Below are 17507 nucleotides of genomic sequence, written 5' to 3'. Positions count from 1 at the left end.
GCTTCATGGGGGAATGGAGTTCAGATGCCAAGTTCAGGGTGATGAAAGGGCAAGTCGAAAGATCTTTCTGGAAAAAATTGGAAGGCCAGGTATGAAGTCTCAGCTGAGAGGCCAGTGTGTGACCCTGGCATGTGCATGATGCCTCCTCTATGCCCTTTGTCACACCTGACACTGTCTCCCTGACAGCTTAGCAGCTACACTCTTAGACGGGTGCCCAGGGGATGGGATTGCCCACTGCCATCCTCTTAGGGGAGCAGACCCTGAGGCCTGGAGCAGGTAGGAAGGAGGCCGGAGGCCAGCAGAGGACCATGGACTATGGAAAGGCAGGAAGGGAGAAGAGGTCTTCAGACCTCACAACACAAACCGACCCAGAAAGACCAGGCCATGAGTAGGGGGGCCACAGGCTCTCAGTGGCAGGTCTCTCTGAGCAGGTCTCGTGAAGGCTGTGGGACGTCATTGTGACGGCATTTATAAAGGGCATGAAAATTTCAAACTCGGGGAGGAGAGGGACATCATTCCAAGGAAGCAGGATCATGTACGTCACAGGTCCCCTGATGCTGTGCACATTTCTTGGTTGGCCAGTGAAAATCCCCATGTCTCATGGAGGCGGATACTTGCCCCAGACACAGTCCCCATCCACCTTTTTGCTGCTCCTCACTCTTTACCATCTGGCTCCTCAGTTACATTATTTCCTACCTTGTATCCTAGAATTCTTGCCCAAGAGCATCAGAAGCCCCTCAGAGCTCCCAGTTCTGGATTGGACAATTACACAAGGTGCCAGGGTAGCTTTCTCTGACTTCCAGGAACTCCCTCAGGAAGGGAAAGGCATCTCTATGAGACATTTCATGCTGGAGAGGATATATGTGTCTTTACATATGAAAGAAGCAAATCCCAAGTTAACTCCTTTCCTCTTTCATTGGTGAGAAAACACTGAGTCTGGTTTCCTCCAGATTCCTGGCAAGGTGTAAGGGGCTGTGGACTCTCTTCTACTCAGTCCAGGAGGGCTCCAGAACAAAGGTGGGACAAATTTCCTGTCCAGGTTCTTGGCCTCAGGAGACTATCAGGCCCAGAACGACCCCCAGCCCTCAAGGGGAAACAGCTTGTATAGACTTGGGCGCAGTTTTGCAAAGAGAAGGCCTGCAGGCAGGAGGAGGCATGGAAGTGGATGCGGACTATGGAGGCAGCATGGGACCAATGGCAGAGTTCCATGAAGGCCACATGTGGCTCCAACGAAGAGCCTGCCCAGCAGTGGGAGCAGGGAGTGCCCGGAGTGGGTGTGGCCTGGTGGAAGCCACCACCAGTTATCAGCGAAGCAGTTTCCTTAATTCACAGAACTTGGACTAGACGACCCTAGATGATCTCGTCACTACTCTTCAGGGCTTCCTTTCAATAATTCTTAAAATAAGACGGTTAGGCTCGAATCATTTATTTGTGCAACCCAAAATGCACCTGTCTCTGTACTCAAGAATAAAAGACAGGCCCTGGCTGAAGGAATCCAAACTCCAGGAAGCAAGGAATTGGTTTCAGTGGGTGACCAGTGCCATGAGGCAGGGAAAACGTGGCGAACACTGGGGTGGGCAGCGGAGGGGGAGTCCCCAGCATGCCTTCTCTTCTTTCTCAGCAGTAGCCTACAAATTAAAACTGCAATATGTGGCCCAGAATGAAGACCACATGTCCCAACTTTCTCGCTGTGGATGGGCCTATATTGCTAGGTTCTATCCAATGACACATAAGCACAAAATAAGTGTGATTTCTGTGAAGTATGCCTTTCTTCCCCTTTCATGTTCATGTCAACTGGAATGTGGAGCTAATGGCTTGAACTGGAGCAGCCATCGTGAACTATGAGATGGCAAGCTGTGTGTTACAAATGACAAAGCAAATCAGGAGCCTGGTTTCTTGGAGACAATGGGACAGTGAGCCATTTTATTTAAGCTACTATTATTTGAGGTTTTTCACACTCACAGCTAAACCTAAAAACACCTTTAAAAGAAGCCACTACTTAACACCACTGAACTGAACATTTAAGCCGGGTGTAGTTCAGTGGTGGAGTGCCTGGCTAGCATGAATGAGGCCCTGGGTTCCATCTCTGGTACTGGGGGGAAAAATAGCTACCTAAACTTAAAAGTGGGTAAGATAGCAAATTTAAAAAAAAAGAAGCCTAAAGTCAGATTCCTGGAGACAAAATGGGAGAATGAAGGTTGCCAGGGATTAGGGTGGAGAGGGAATGAGGAGTTACTGGGTTTAGGCTCTAGGGTTGTAGTTCTGCAAGAAGAAGAGGGTTCTGTGGATGAGGTATGTGGTAATGGTAACACAACAGTGTGGACATACCTAACACACTGTACTTTCCTTTTTATTTATTTATTTATTTTTTGGTACTGGGGATTGAACTCAGGGGCACTCAACCACAGAGTCACATCCCCAGCCCTATTTTGTATTTTATTTAGAGACAGGCTCTCACTGAGTTGCTTAGTGCCTCGCTGTTGCTGAGGCTGGCTTTGAACACGTGATTCTCCTGTCTCAGCCTTCCAAGCCACTGGAATTACAGGCAAGTGCCACCATGCCCAGTTGTACTTTACTCTTGAAGAGGGTTGAGAAGGAAAAAAAAAATTTTTTTTCGGTACCAGGGATCAAACCCAGGGCCTTGTGCTTGCAAGGCAAGCACTCTACCAACTGAGCTATCTCCCCAGCCCCAGGAAAAAATTTTGTTAAGTGTATTTTACACAATTAAAAAGAAGCAGCTAGCTGGATGTGGTGGTTCATGCCTGTAACCCCAGCAACTCAGGAGGCTGAGGCAGGAAGATTGCAAGTTCAAAGCCAGCCTCAGCAACTTAGTGAGGCCCTAAGCAACTTAACAAGACCCTGTCTCAAAAGAAAAAATAAAAAAGGCTTGAGGGGGAGCAGGAATGGGCTGCAGTTGTGGCTGAGTGGTTGAGCACTTGTCTAGCATGTATGAGGTATTGGGTTCAATCCTCAACACCATATAAAAATAAATACATTAATTAATTGAACATTTTTAAAAAGGACTGGGGATGTGACTCAGTGGTTAAGGGCCCCGGATTCAATTCCTAGTACCCCAAAAAAAAAGGAAAAACTTGTCAGACTATATACTTAAAATGGGTAACTGTAAATTATACTTTGGTAAAGTGCTATGATGCATATATAGGACTTGTTCAGCAGACCAAAAGGTTCCTAGAGGAGGAGTCATTAATAGTAGTTAGCGCAAAAAGTAGCCTCTTTTATTTTGTAAGCTGAATACATAGAACAAAATTTTATTTTATTTCTTCTATATCCTGCAAAGTTAGTGATAGAATAGTGAATGGTGCAGAAATTCCCCTGCCCCTGACTATGGTTTGGATATGTGTCCCCCAAAGGCCCATGTGTAAAGACTTGGTCCCCAGTCTGTGGTGCTATCAGGTGGTGGAACTTTAGGAGGTGGGGCCTAGTGGATGAGGCTGGTCATTGGGAGCATGCCCTTGAAGAGGATAGTGGAACTCTGGTCGCTTCCTTGTCTCTTTGTCTCCTGGCCACCATGAGGTAAACAGTTCCCTCAGCCACATGTTCCTGCCATGATGTGCTACCTCACCACAGGCCCAAAAAGCAACAGAGCCAACTGACCATAGACTGAAGCTGCTGAAACCATGAGCTAAAATAAATTATCCCCATGTAAGCTGTTTATCATATTTTGTTATCTTATTTTGTCACAGTGATGAAAAGCTGATAACACACCCACTAAACTTATTTTCTAGCTGAGTATGGTGATGTACCCCTGTAATCCCAGCTACTCAAGAGGTTGAGGCAAAAGGATCTCAAGTTTAAGGCCAGCCTGGGAAACTTAGTGAGACCTTGTCTCAAAATAAAAATCTCTTTTTTAAAGAGCTGGGGATGGGGCTCAGTGGTAAAGTACTTGCCTAGCATGCACAAGGCCCTGGGTTCCAGCCCCAGCATCTAAAAAAAAAAAAAAGTGAGGGTAGGGGAATCTTAGACTCTAGACTGGAAATGGACATTAAACAAGAAAACAAATCCACTAATTATAGATTGGGACCATTTATATGTATATGTATTCTTTTTTGTGATATGAATTTTTAAAGACCACTTCGGCTGTTGTGTGGAGAAAGTGCTGTAGGGAACATAAGAAAGGATATCAGCTAGATTACCACAGCAGTCCAGGCCAGAAATGATAACAGCCCAGGCTAGGGCTGAGAGCTGGCAGTTGACAGGCCATGATGCAATCCAGTTTTGAATATATTTTGGAATAGAACCAACGGGACTAAGAGATTTGATGTTGAAAAAATAGATAACACTTTAGTTAGGCTAATGAGAGAGAGCCTGAGGGGCTGCCTTTGGTCTGAGACCTGAAAAGGGAGAAAAAGGGAGAACTGCTAGAGGCACAAGGCAGAGGGAACAGTGAGGGTCCACTCAAGGGCTGAAGACAAGGAGTGGTCTGAGATGTCAGTAAAGAAGCTGACATTGCTGGGTGCTGTGGCGTATACCTATAGTCCCAACTACTCAGGAGGTTGAGACAGGAGGATGGCAAGTTCAAAGCTAGCCTCAGCAACAGCGAGGCGCTAAGCAACTCAGTGAGACTCTGTCTCTAAATAAAATACAAAATAGGGTTGGGGATGTGGCTCGGTGGTTGAGTGCCCCTGAGTTCAATGCCCGGAACAAAAGAAAGAAAGACAGCGGGGACGAGAAAGAAAAGAAAAGAAAGAAGTAAACATGCCAGATCCCATAGGGTTTTGGAGGTCACGATGAAGAGTTTGAATTGTATTCGAAGAGCAACGGAATGTGTTAAAGGATTTGATCTACTCCTGTGATTAGAAGCTCCTCCTTGCTGCTTTGTGGAAACACACTGGAGGATAGCAAGAAATCAGGAGAATATTGCACTAGTCCTAAAAGAGATGTGGCAGCTCAGAACAAAGTTGTGAAAATAAAAGGAAAATAAAATAATAAAAGTAAAAATAAAAGGAAGTGGTAGCTTTGAGAGACCCAGAGCTGAAAAAGAGGCCTGACGAAATCTGAGGCAGGTCCGTGTATTTTACCAGTGTCAGTTTCCCACTGGAGCTAGTGGACTGCAGTTGATCAAGATGTTACCACTAGAGAAATTGGGTGAGGGATACATGAAGCCTTGAAACTCTGTCCAAAGGTACAAACAGGACCTCTTGTACTATTTTTGTAATTTGTTATAAATCTGTAATTATTTTAAACTTTAAAAAATGTAATTCTTAACAAAATCCCCCCAAAATGGAAAATATTCACTCTATAGGGCAGAAAAAAGATAACCATAGCCCATTACATGGTTTAGCTGTGAATAATATTTATATAATCATATTAATATGAACGCTTGCTAGAGTTCCAATGTTTGTATCCTTCTAAAATTCCTACGTTGAAATCCTTAACCCAAGATGATAGGATTTGAAGAGGGGACCCTTGGGAAGTTCTAGTATTTGAATGTGCCCCCAAAAAGCAAGTGTTGGAAACTTAATTCGCAATGCAACCATGTTGGGGGTGGGGCCTAATGGGAGGTGCTCAGGTCCTGAGGGCCCCATCCTCCTGAGTGGGGACAAGCGGATTATAGAAGGGCTTGAGGGTGCGAGATTGTTCTCCTGCTCTCACAGGCACACCTCCCTCTCTCTCTCTCTCTCACCATGTGATGGCTTCTGCCATGTCACCACAGAGCAAGAAGGCCCTCACCAGAAGTGGGCCCTCCATCTTCAACATCCCAGCCTCCAGACCACGAGAAACAAACTTCTGTTGTTTATAAGCCACCCTGTTCATAGTGCTTTACAATAGCAGCCTGAAGGACTAAGACAGCATTAAATAATGATGTTACCAAAAATTGTGATAAAGCTATATGGGAAGGAAAGGAAAGGATAAGTGAATATATTTGGTTGGGGAAGAAATGGGCATATAAAAGAGCTAACACCATGTTTTCCATATCTGAAAGTCAATAGATAATACTTAACACTGGAAAATCAAGAAAATATATATATATATATATATATAAGAAAACTTTAAATATAGAAATAAATAGTAGAAGAAATACCTTAATAACTGGAAGTTTGCTTTGGCAGGTGAGAATGTAAGACACAGTCAGAGATCACTTTTATATTCTTTTTTACCTTTTTTCGGGCAGGGGGTACTAAACCCAGGGGTGTGTAACCCAGTCCTTTTTAAATTTTTTTTTTTTTTTACTTTTGAGACAGGGTCTTGCTAAGTTGCTTAGGGCCTCCCTAAAATGCTAAGGCTGGGTTTGAATTTGTGATCTTCTTGCCTCAGCGATCCAAGTTGCTGGGGTTACAGGCATGCACCACCATGTCCAGCTAAATGTATTAATTTTCTAAACAATCTAAATCAAATATATTTAAAGAAATATATTAATGTCCTCTCCCCCCAAAAAAATAAAAACAGAGGACTTGGTTATTGGCAGTGATTTGGATGTTGGGGGAAGGGGGTCAAGAGAAGTGAGAAGGAATCTAGGAGGGTATCCCCTGGGCATTTGCTTGAACATGAGTAAGTAATGATGCAGCTGTTGAGAGAGGAAGGCTAGAGGGTGTGAAAGTGGAGAGCTGCATGTATTAAATGTGCAATGCCACTAGACATCTACATGGAGCTATCAAGAAGACAGTGGGGCTGGGGATGCCGCTCAGTGGCAGAGCACTTGCATGGCATGTGCAAGGTCCTGGGTTCAATTCCCAGCACTGCAAAAAGAAAAACAAACAAAAAACAACCTAGAGGACAACCAAGCACAGTGGTACACAGCTTACACCTGTAATTCCAGCCACTCAGGAGGCTGAGGCAGGAGGATCACAAGTTCAAGGCCAACCTCAGCAACTTAGCAAGAGCCTGTCTTTAAAAAAAAGAAAAAGAAAAAAAGAAACAAAAAGTCAGGGATATAGTTCAGTGGTAGCACACCTCTGGATTCAATCCCCACTACCTCCCTCCAAAAAAGAAGACAGCTGGATGCACCAATATGAATAATAATAACAGAAGGGAGATCAGTAGAATAGAGCGAGTAGATGAGAAGGAGGAGGAGGGAGGGAGATGAAAAGTACTGGGAATGAAAAAAGAACATACACACATGATATATACTTATTTGCCAATCAGTACTTATAGTTATTGATTCATATGTGGTCATATATTTTGTATTTTTAAAAAAATGATTTCTACTCCCCCAAAAAGAACAGCCTATATCCTAGTCCTAAGCACAGGTCAGAGATCAAAGTTAGAGATAAAATCTGGCAGAAGAGAGCATTTGGACAGTAGGCATTGACCACAGGACTAGGAAGATCATGCAGGGAGATGCTTGAGAAAAATAATTCTACAAATAATTCTAGAATCCTAGGCCTAGAATTTGAAGTCATCAAATTTTTAGGTTTTGGCAAGAGAAGGAAAGGAGATGAAAGCACGTCAGTGAGGAAAGAGGAAAACCAGGGGCCTACAGAGTCAGAGAAGGGAATATTTGAAAAAAAAAAAAAATGTTCAACATGTCAGCTACTGTTAACTCAAGTAAGATGAGTACTAGGGGCTGGGGTTGTGGCTCAGGGGTAGAGCACTTGCCCAGCATGTGTGAGGTACTGGGTTTGATTCTCAGCACCACATATAAATAAATGAATAAAATAAACATTCATCATGCCTAAAAAAACATTTTTAAAAAGTAATTTAAAATAAAAGATGAGGGCAAAGTTGTTGGTGACTATGGTAGCAAGTCTCAAAAGATGGTCCCCTAAATCAACTACACCCTTGTGTAATCTCTTCCCGTTGAATCTCGTGTGGACTCTGTCTTGCTTATGCCCACGAGTTTGTGAAGAAGTCATGCTGCGTGATTAGATGATTGGGATTCAATGAGGTCATGAGGTGGGACCCCAGGATGGCATACTCTCTCACCAGGTGAGGGTCTCTGTCGTGTCATGGTACAGCAAGAAAGCTCTCACCAGACACCAACGCTAGCTCTTGAGAAGCCTTGCTTCCAGTGGGTTCCCCAGGAATGCCCTGGGACACTCCCTCTTAGAACCGGCTGCCATTCTGAGAAGACTAAGTCACACAGAGTACCATGGAGGTCCTCCAGTCACCAGCACCAGCTAAACTCCCAGCCAACAGCCATGGTCAACTGCCAGCTGTGTGTGAATTGCCTTGGACATCCAGCCAGGCTGAACCCTTAGATGACTCCAATTCCAGCCGCTGATTGAAACCTCATGAGAAAGAGGCCCAAGTGAGAATTTCCCAGCTGAGCGAGCCAACCACAGAAGCATGAGACACAATAATAAGTTGTTTTTTAAAGACACTAAATTTATGCTGGGATGATACCTAACAGAGCAACCTTGTCAAGAGCAGTTCAGTGGAGTGGTGGTAAAAGAAGCCAGATTGGAGAGGGTGCGTGACAGCGAATGACCAGTGTAGACTTCTTTTCAGAAAGTGTGGCTCTGGCTGGTGTGGGAGGTAGAGTCCAGGAGCATTTGTTTCTTTTTTCTTTTTTAATTTTGAGACAGGGCCTCACTAAGTTGCCCAGGCTGGCCTAACCTGTGATCCTCGTGCCTCAGCCTCCTGAGTAATTGGGATGATAGGAGTGCACCACTGCACACAGCTTGGTTGTTTCTAAGACAGGCGATACTAGAGCATGGTGTTATGTTGATGCTGAGATTGCTGGAGACAGGGAAATGCTGAGAAAGGAGAAAGAGAAGAACATGAAAAATGGGAGTCATTGGGCAGGCAAGAGGGGAGGGATCTAGAGCCAGAAAAATAAACACCAGCTAAGTATGAAAGTGGGAAGTCTGTGAACTCAAAGTTTCAGGGCTTATTATGTTTGAATGTGTCTCAGCAAAAGTTCATGTATTATAAACTTAATCCCCAAATATGTTCATGGTAATTGAAGGTGGGGACTCTGTAGGTGATCAGGATTAGATGAGATCACGAGGGTGGGACCCCACGATGGCATTGGTGGTTTTATAAGAAGTCACACTTGCTCTCTCACCATGCGAGGGCCTCTGTCATGCAGCCAGAAGGCCCTCCCCAGATGTCAAGCAGATGCACTTGGGTCTCCCAGCCTCCAGAACCTTGAGCCAAATCAATTTTTTTATTACCCAGTTTCCAGAATTAAGTCATAGCAGCAGAAAACAGAACAGGACAGAGCTTATAAGATGAGAGGCCACCATCTTCTCAAGGAAGTACATGCCAGGTCACAGTTAAATAAGAGGCTGAAGAGATGAAGGGGAGGTGGGGGCAGTTTGAAAAAAGAAAATAATACTCCAAGCAGCATGGACAGAAAGCTTAAATGCTGGTTTCCAGGAGTCAGAGAAACCTAGCTTCAAATCCTGGATAAGTTACCTTAACCTCTTAAGGTTCAATGCTCCTAAATTTTTTTAAAGGAAATAACAGAAAATCATCATATCAGAAAGTAGTAGTGGTAGCAGAATTCTAAAAATAGCCTCCCATGATCACATATTCCCTAACCCCTGGAATCTGGGAATAAGATGAGATCCTACCCCCATGCCCAGTGTTTATCCAATAGTTGATCTTAAAAGAAGGAGATTATCTGGGTAGGCCTCATCCAATCACATGTGCCCTTAAAATCAGAGCCCTTTCTTCGACCAGTGGTCTAAGAGAGATCAAAGCACAAAGGTGATTCAATGTGCCACAGCTGGCCACACAAGGAGAGATACTAGCAGCCACTAGGAGCAGAGGAGAGACCCAGCTGGAAACAGGGCTGCCACACCTGAAACCCTGAGGAACCAGGTTCTGCCAACTACCTGAACAAGGGTGGAAGTGGATTCTTGCCCTGAGCCTCCAGACAGGACCCAGCCCAGTTGGTACCTTGATTTTGGCCTTGTGAGCCCTACCCAGAGAACCAGCAGAGCCCACTTGGATTTCTGACCTACAGACCATGAGGCAACAAGTATTGTTTTAAGCCACTACACCTTTCTGGGTATGTGATATGTGGCAAAAGAAAGCTACTTCAGTGGGAAAATAATTATAGCAGCCAAACATGATAGAAACACTGGGCAGCGCCGTGTCCATCGGAGGTCTGTTATCATAAATGTAGACCTGTCTCAAAATTTAAAAAATAAAATATAGCCTCCCCTTCTCCTCTTTCTGCCATGTAAAGACACGGCAAGTTGGCTGTCTGCAAGCCAGGGAGAAAGTGCTTATCAGAATCTATATATGCCGGCACCTTGATATCTGACTTCCATCTTCAAAACTTAAGGAAATGTCTTCTATAGGAAATCATAAATAACAATGCATCTGGGTTTCAGCTGAAGTTTAAGGAATTACTCAAGATTTTCCTATGAGTACATCTTGCTGTATGAAGGCTGTTTGCAACAAACAGAAGAAAAATAAGAAATAAAAGTTCCTAAGCTATAAAGCTATTCTCACTGAATCCTCAAAATGACCTTGTTAGCATTTCAGATATGTTGTTCCATTGTTTTCTGGACCCTGAAGTTTACTGATGAGAAGTTTAACAGTCTTGACTTGGTCCTTTGGGCCATAGGAAGCTCAAGGAAAGCAAGGAAAGATTCTGTACTTGGATGCATCCAGCAGAAAGGAGTGTTGCACACTCATCAAGAAAATAAGAGCAGCTGAGGCTTGGAGTCAGAAAAAATAAAATATAAAGAGCTAGGGTATAGTATCCCTGGATTCAATCCCCAATACTGAAAGTAAGGGGGAGTTCTCTTAGAGTCCAGACTCGGTAAGGATGTGAAAATGTTCATGGGAGGGCAGATGACACACAGTGACAAAGGGGGTGGGGGAGTCAGGAGGTTCACAGGCTGAAAGGGAGAGACTGAAATCACTGAGAATGATGAGGGACAAGGGTGGTGAGATACTACATGCCCTGGAGCCAGCAGTTGATAGCCATGAATAAGGCTGCTGGTAGCATGACCAGATGCCAGAAGCCTCAGAGAGCATGGGGGCTTAAAAAAGGAGAGAACTGGGTGTGGTGGCTCACGTCTGTAATTTCAGCAATTTGGGAGGCTGAGGCAGGAAGATCTCAAGTTCAAGGCCAGCATCAGCAACTTGGCAAGACCCTGTCTCAAAAATTAAAAAATAAAAAGGGCTAAGGGTGTAGCTCAGTGATAAGCACAGGTTCAATTCAGTACCAAAAGAAAAAAAAAAAAAAGAAGCCACTTCTGGCTTTTAAATTCCAATTGCCTAGGCCCTTCAGGTTCTTCAGAAAACAGGCAGGATTTCCACCTGGACAAAAGATATGGAGAAAATATCTTGGGTGAACAAGGCCTCACATCGATATTAGCACCACAGACAGGAGCCAGCCTTGGGAAAGCAGCGGCAGCACATGAGGGTTGGTGGCTCTGTCCTTGGTCTCCTGAGCATGGAAAGACAGCAGATCCCCACACAGGTGTTGGAGACCTGACAGAGTCCCAGGCCTGTATCCTGGTGAGAGCCTCAGGAAGGAGCCTAGGCCCAGAAAGAGAAAAACTGCAGAAGGCAGCCTAGATTGAAGGCAGCTAGAATCAGGGGCCTCCTCATCCCACTCCAGGGCAAAGTAGCAGCAGGATGATTTCCGGGTGTCCAGGAGTGACATGGTGAAGAGATGCCAGACCTAGAGAGGTCACATGAGCAGGATCAGGCAGTAGACACCTCAGTGGACATAAGACGGTCATTCTAGTAACAGGATCATCTTCCTCTTGTGCTTTAGAAAAATATATATATGAGTCATCCTTCTAGAATTAAGGCAATTCCTGGAAAGAGGAGGGAAGATTCCACCAACTGGCTGAAATGAAGTGTCCACCACTCCAGTAGAAGAGGGACTGATTCAAAATAGAGATGTAGATATATCACAGAAAACAGATAAAATGTTTTCTGCATATCTGAATTATGATAATATCTCTATAAGAATTAGTGGAGTGACTCAGCCCTTTCTATTTTTTATTTAGAGAAAGGGTCTCAGTAAGCTGCCTAGGCTGACCTCAAACATGTTATCCTCCTGCCTCAGCCTCCTGAGTTGCTGGGATTACAGGTATGCAACACCATGCACAGCTTGAAATGTTTTATTTTTTAATGTTGATTTCTACCATGTAATCAAAATGTCTCTGGTTATATAATAAGAAAATGTGTAAAATATAATTTCTTTAGAAATTCATTCTGATGTACACATTAATGTTACTAAAAGCATTTCATATGACAAGTGTGTTCCCTACCTTTCTATTATTTGCATCTGTTCTAAGTAAACTTCTATTAATTAAAAAAAAAAAAAAAAAGAAAGAATTAGTGGAGCGAGCTGAATGTGGTGGTGCACACCTATAGTCCCAGCAAATGGAGAGGCTGAGGCAGGAGGATCACAAGTTCAAAGCCAGCCTCAGCAACTTATCGAGAGGAGAGAGAGAGAAGAGAGAGAGGGCGGAGGAGGAAGAAGAGAGAAAATTAGTCAAGTGAGAAAAACTAGACACTAAAAACTATCAATATGACTAGGGAATGGGATAGATAGTGGCACCTTGAATGGACATGGGGAATAAAGGGGAAAAACAATGCAAAATGACGAGTTTAAGGTTTGAACACATGTTGAGATTGGGATCGTCAAGGGTATGCCAAGGGTATGGAACCTTCAAGGATAAGTCAAGACGCAGCCGGGTAATCACGCCTGGCGCTCGGAATGAGTCTACCGGAAAATGCAGGTCAGGCATCATCAGCCAGGGCAGGCAGAAGCTGGCGGATGGACAGCGAACCAGGGCACCCCCATGTGCCAGGCATTGTTGTACAGTGCTCTAAGCTTTTTTACCACTGAGCTACATCCCCAGGCCTTTTTCTTTTTTATTTTGAGACAAGGTCTTGCTAAGGTGTTTAGGGCCTGGCTAAGATGCCAAGGCAGTCCTCAAACATAAGGTCCTCCTGTCTCGGCCTCCCAAGCCACTGGATTACAGGCATGTGCCACTGCACCCTACAAAATTGTTTTTTTAAAGGAGGAAGAACGTGGAGACTGTTATACGTCCAAGGGCAAATCAGTCAAAAACGGGAATTTCAAAGAAATAGAACTCCAAGCCTGCCCAAGTAATTGTGGATGAGACGAAAGAGTGCTGATCACAGACACTTTGGAGTCATGATTCTTAACCTTAAACAGGCCCTTGATGCTGCCTGGTGACCGTGCTGCATTTCTACAGTCCATTCACTCTCCCAGCTCAGTAATCCCCAAAGTCTCATCCCCAGACCAGCAGTTGCAGCTGTGACCCAAGACTTATTGGAAATGAAAAATCTGCAGGGCACAGTGGTGCACTCGAGTGTCTTAGGAGGCTGAGGTAGGAGGATCTCGAGTTCAAAGCCAGCATCAGCAACTTAGCCAGGCTCTAAGCAATCTAGTGAGACCCTGTCTCTAAATAAAATACAAAAAAGGGCTGGGGGTGTTGCTCTGTGGTTAAGAGCCCCTGGATTCAATTCCTGGTACCTCCCCTCAAAAAAAGCAAAATCTAAGGCCCACCCCAGACCTCCTGGATCTGAACATCTACAGGTGAGAAGGCTTTCACAGGTTCTCCAGGTGATTCTGGTACACCACTGCTCTAGGTAACTATTTCATAACTCCTCTCCTTGCAAGCTTCCAGCCTTTCCTCCTCCATCCTCACTCAGCTGACCTGGCTTCCTAATTCACTGGGTGGGAGAACAGAGGCTACCCACAGAGAACCCCCACTAGCTTTCACTGTGCCATCCACCTCCCCACACCTGTCCCCAAATTCTATGACTTCTCTTTTCACTTTGGATGAACCACGAATGCCCCTAACCAAAGCAGCCCCTCCGTCTCTATACACAATCCCATCCCTCTTCACCTAATCCAGGAACACAGCTCTGGACATTTTCCTCACTCTCTCCAAGCAGCATCAACTTCTTTTTTTGGCACCAGGGATTGATCCCAAGGGCGCTTAACCACTGAGCTACATCCCCAGCCCTCTCTATTTTTTATTTTCAGCAATCTCACTAAGTTGCTTACAGCCTCACTAAATTGCTGAAGCTGGCTTCAAACCTGCGATCCTCCTACTTCGGCCTCCCAAACCACTGGGATTACAGGATTGTGCCACCCCGCCCTGCTCAATTTCTGCTCTCTGCTATTCCCCATCAACATACAACACATAGTTTTATTCCCATTTAAAATTTTCTCTTGACCTTACTTCTCCTTTTAGCTCCCACACAATTTCTTCCCTTTCTTTACAACAAAATTCCTCCAAAGAGCTGCCTCTGCAGTTTCCTCCTCTCCTCCCAGTCTTTCTTGAACTCATCCACAGATTTTCACCCCACCACTCTATCAAGTGTTCTTGAGGTCACCAATAACCTTCTAATTCTCACACTCATCGAAACCTACAGGGAGCTTTGGACACATTTGATCTTTTCCTCCTTCCCTTAGTAGCCAGCAGACTGCCGACTCCTGGAATTCTTTTCCCCATTACACTTAATCAACCCTCTCTCTCGCCGATGGTTCCAACTCATTTCTGAAACTACTTAATATTGGAGAGCACCAGGACTCAGTCCTTGCATATTTTTGTATCTACACTTATTCCCTTGGTAATCTCTTCTAATCATATACTTTTAAATAACACGCATACACTGATGATTTTCATTTTTTTTTTTTTTTTTTGGTACTGGGGATTGAACCCACAGACGCTTAACCACTGAACCATGTCCCCAACCCTTTTTATATTTTATTTAGAGACAGGGTCTCACTGAGTTGCTTAGGGCTTCACTAAACAGCTAAGGCTGGGCTGGGTAGGTGCTTGCCTCACATGCACAAGACTCTGGGTTCAATACCCAGCACCTCAAGGAAAAAAAAAATTGCTGAGGCTGTCTTTGAACTTGTGATCTTCCTGAGATTACAGGCATGCACACTGTACCTGGCAATTCTCAATTTTATATCCCCAGTCTAGACCACACCAAACTTGCACATCCAAATGCTTGCTTGCTTTTTTTTTTTTTTTTTTTTTTTTTTTTTAATCCTAGGGGCACTCTACCACTGAGCTACATCCCCAGCCCCCTTTTATATTTTGAGACACAGTCTCATTAAGTTGCAGCCGCTGGCCTAGAATGGGTGATCTCCCTGCCTCAGCCTCCAGGTAGCTGGGTGCAGGTGTACACCACCCCCACGGGCTCCACCTGCTTCGTGACATCTCCATTGGGATGCCTAATAGACATCTCAAACTGATGCTGTATCAAACCAGGCTCCTGATCTACTTCCTCCTCCCGAACTCACCACCAAAACCCACTCCTTCCACAGCCTTCCCATTCTTAGCTAATGTTGAGAAGAAAAATTCCTCCCTTTCTCTCACACCACCTAACCTAGCAGAAAGCCCTATGGGTTCTATATTCAAATCACATCCAGAATCCCACGTCTGATCACCTTTTCTTCTACCATGATAACCCAGTACCACTATGATTTCTCATCAGATGAATACAGTTGCCTCTTAAATGGCCTCCTGCTACTATTCTGCATCTCTATAAATATATTTTCCATATAGTAGCTAAAGAGATTGTTTTAAAAAAAAAATCAGATCCATGTCCCTCCTCCACTCAAAACCTTCCAAAGGTTATCATATCAGAGTAAAAGCCAAGGTCCTACAAGGCTAGCCCATCACTTCCTCATCATCTCCCACTTCCCCCACCTCTCTCCAACTAGGTCCTAGTGTATGAGGATTAGCCCCAGGGTGCTTGAGACTGAATAAAGAGAGGCAGACAGATCTAGGATCACACAGAATGCCATACATTGGGAGATTTACTGACAGAGACTGGTCCTGGGTGCCAAGGCCAGTTGGAGTCCCCCAATTTGGGGCATATTTAATGGTTAGGACAAAAGTGGCTGGCTGCAATGTCCCTGGTTTCTCTCTTTTTTTTCCCCCTTTTTATTGGTGCATTGAAAGTACACATAACAGTGAGATGCGTTGTTACATATTCATATAGGTACACAAAATAACAGGGTTTTTTTTTTTTTCTTTTTGGGGGGGTGGCAACCGGGGAATGAATTCAGGGGCATTCGACCACTGAGCCACAGCCCCAGCCCTATTTTGTATTTTATTTAGAGACAGGGTCTCACTGAGGTGCTCAGCACCTCACTTTTGCTGGGGCTAGCTTCGAACTCGCAATCCTCCTGTCTCAGCCTCCGAGTCACTGAGATTAGAGGCTTGCACCACCATGCTCGGCTCTTTTTTCTCTTTTCTTTTTTGGCTGAAGTGGGGATTGAAACCAGGGGCTGTTATCACTGAGCTACACCCCCAGCCAACTTACTTACTTACTTACTGACTCACTTACTTGTTTTTGAGACAGGATCTAAGTTGCAGAGGCTGGCCTCAAATTTGCAATGCTCTGCCTTAGCCTCCTAAGTAGCCAGGATTATGGGTATGCACCACCATGCCCAGCAAGGTTTCTTTTAAGATAATACCAAAGAGTTGGGTACATTCCTGGCCACATATGACTCTAATGATTTCATCTATTTACAGTTTGCTGGCAAACTACAGGGGAAACCAGCTAGGTTACTCAGGATCAATCATAGCAGTTATGACTCAGGATGGCTGCAGTCATGTCAAGCTGTATCCAACACACACCAATCTTGTTCTTCCTCGAAAGTGGCAGGTAGCTCCCACCTCAGGACCTCAGGCATTCACTGTCCCCTCTGCCTACAGCATTCTTTCTCCAGATATGTAGTATGTGATCATTCTTCACCTTCTTCAGACTACTCAAATGTCACCTTCTCATTGGGGCATCTCCGACTACACTCTACACACTCCATATCCCCCTCCCCCCTTGATTGGCCTCCCTAGCTCTTAGTGCCACCTAGCACACTATCTATTTTACTTTTGGTTATTGTCCTCCTGCTTCTACTAGAATGTAAGCTCCCTGAGGGCAGAGTCATGCCTGTTCAGTTCACTCCTGTATCCCCAGTTTGCCTATCTGTAAAAATGAAACAATGGAGTGACGGCCCCAAGGAAACAAAGATTTGAGACCCAGAAGGGATTAGTCTTGGGCAAGAAGACGGACACCTCTTTCACTGCTCCTGGAGCAGATGGATTCAGATGTGTTTTTAGGTGGAAATGTAAGCATTTCCCTACTAGTCGCCTCTCATTTCTTTGGAAAATACAAGAGGGAGACCTTGAGGATGTGGTGCCTGGAGACATCCAGTCTCTGAAAAAGAGAAGCCAAGAGCACAGGGAAGGATTGACAGTCCAAGTGAAGCTGAAAACCTGGATTTGCCTTGGCACCGACCTACCTAGTTGGGTGGTTTTGTATGCCAGCATGCAGGAAAAGAAGGAGGCTATATACTAAGAAGGGGAGCAGCGAAAATTCAATTTTCATCTCGGCTTTTTCTTAAAATTTCAAAGAAAATTCTTTCCAGTGACTCAGTGCCTCCGTTTACCTCCATACAAGCACTCATCACTAACCACCCGTCCCATGAGGGTAAAAGGAGATTTTTTTAGAGGAAAAGAGCGGTGTCTTGGAGCACGACTGTAATCCCAGCATCTTAGGAGGCTGAAGCAGGAGGCTCACAAATTCAAAGGCAGCCACAACAACTCAGCGATATCCTAAAATTTGCA

At 44.6% G+C, this 17507-nt stretch overlaps 1 long non-coding RNA gene across 1 annotated transcript in view; it reads right to left on the bottom strand.

Annotated features, from left to right (window-relative positions):
- Nucleotides 1–17507, bottom strand: part of LOC306640048 — a 41469-nt gene that overhangs the window by 6781 nt on the left and 17181 nt on the right. The window lies entirely within an intron of this gene.

This window comes from Sciurus vulgaris, assembly GCF_902686455.1.
Source record: "Sciurus vulgaris genome assembly, chromosome: 11".
NCBI lineage: Eukaryota > Metazoa > Chordata > Mammalia > Rodentia > Sciuridae > Sciurus > Sciurus vulgaris.
Note: the sequence above shows the minus strand (reverse complement) of the source record. Positions and strands in the feature narration are given on the sequence as shown.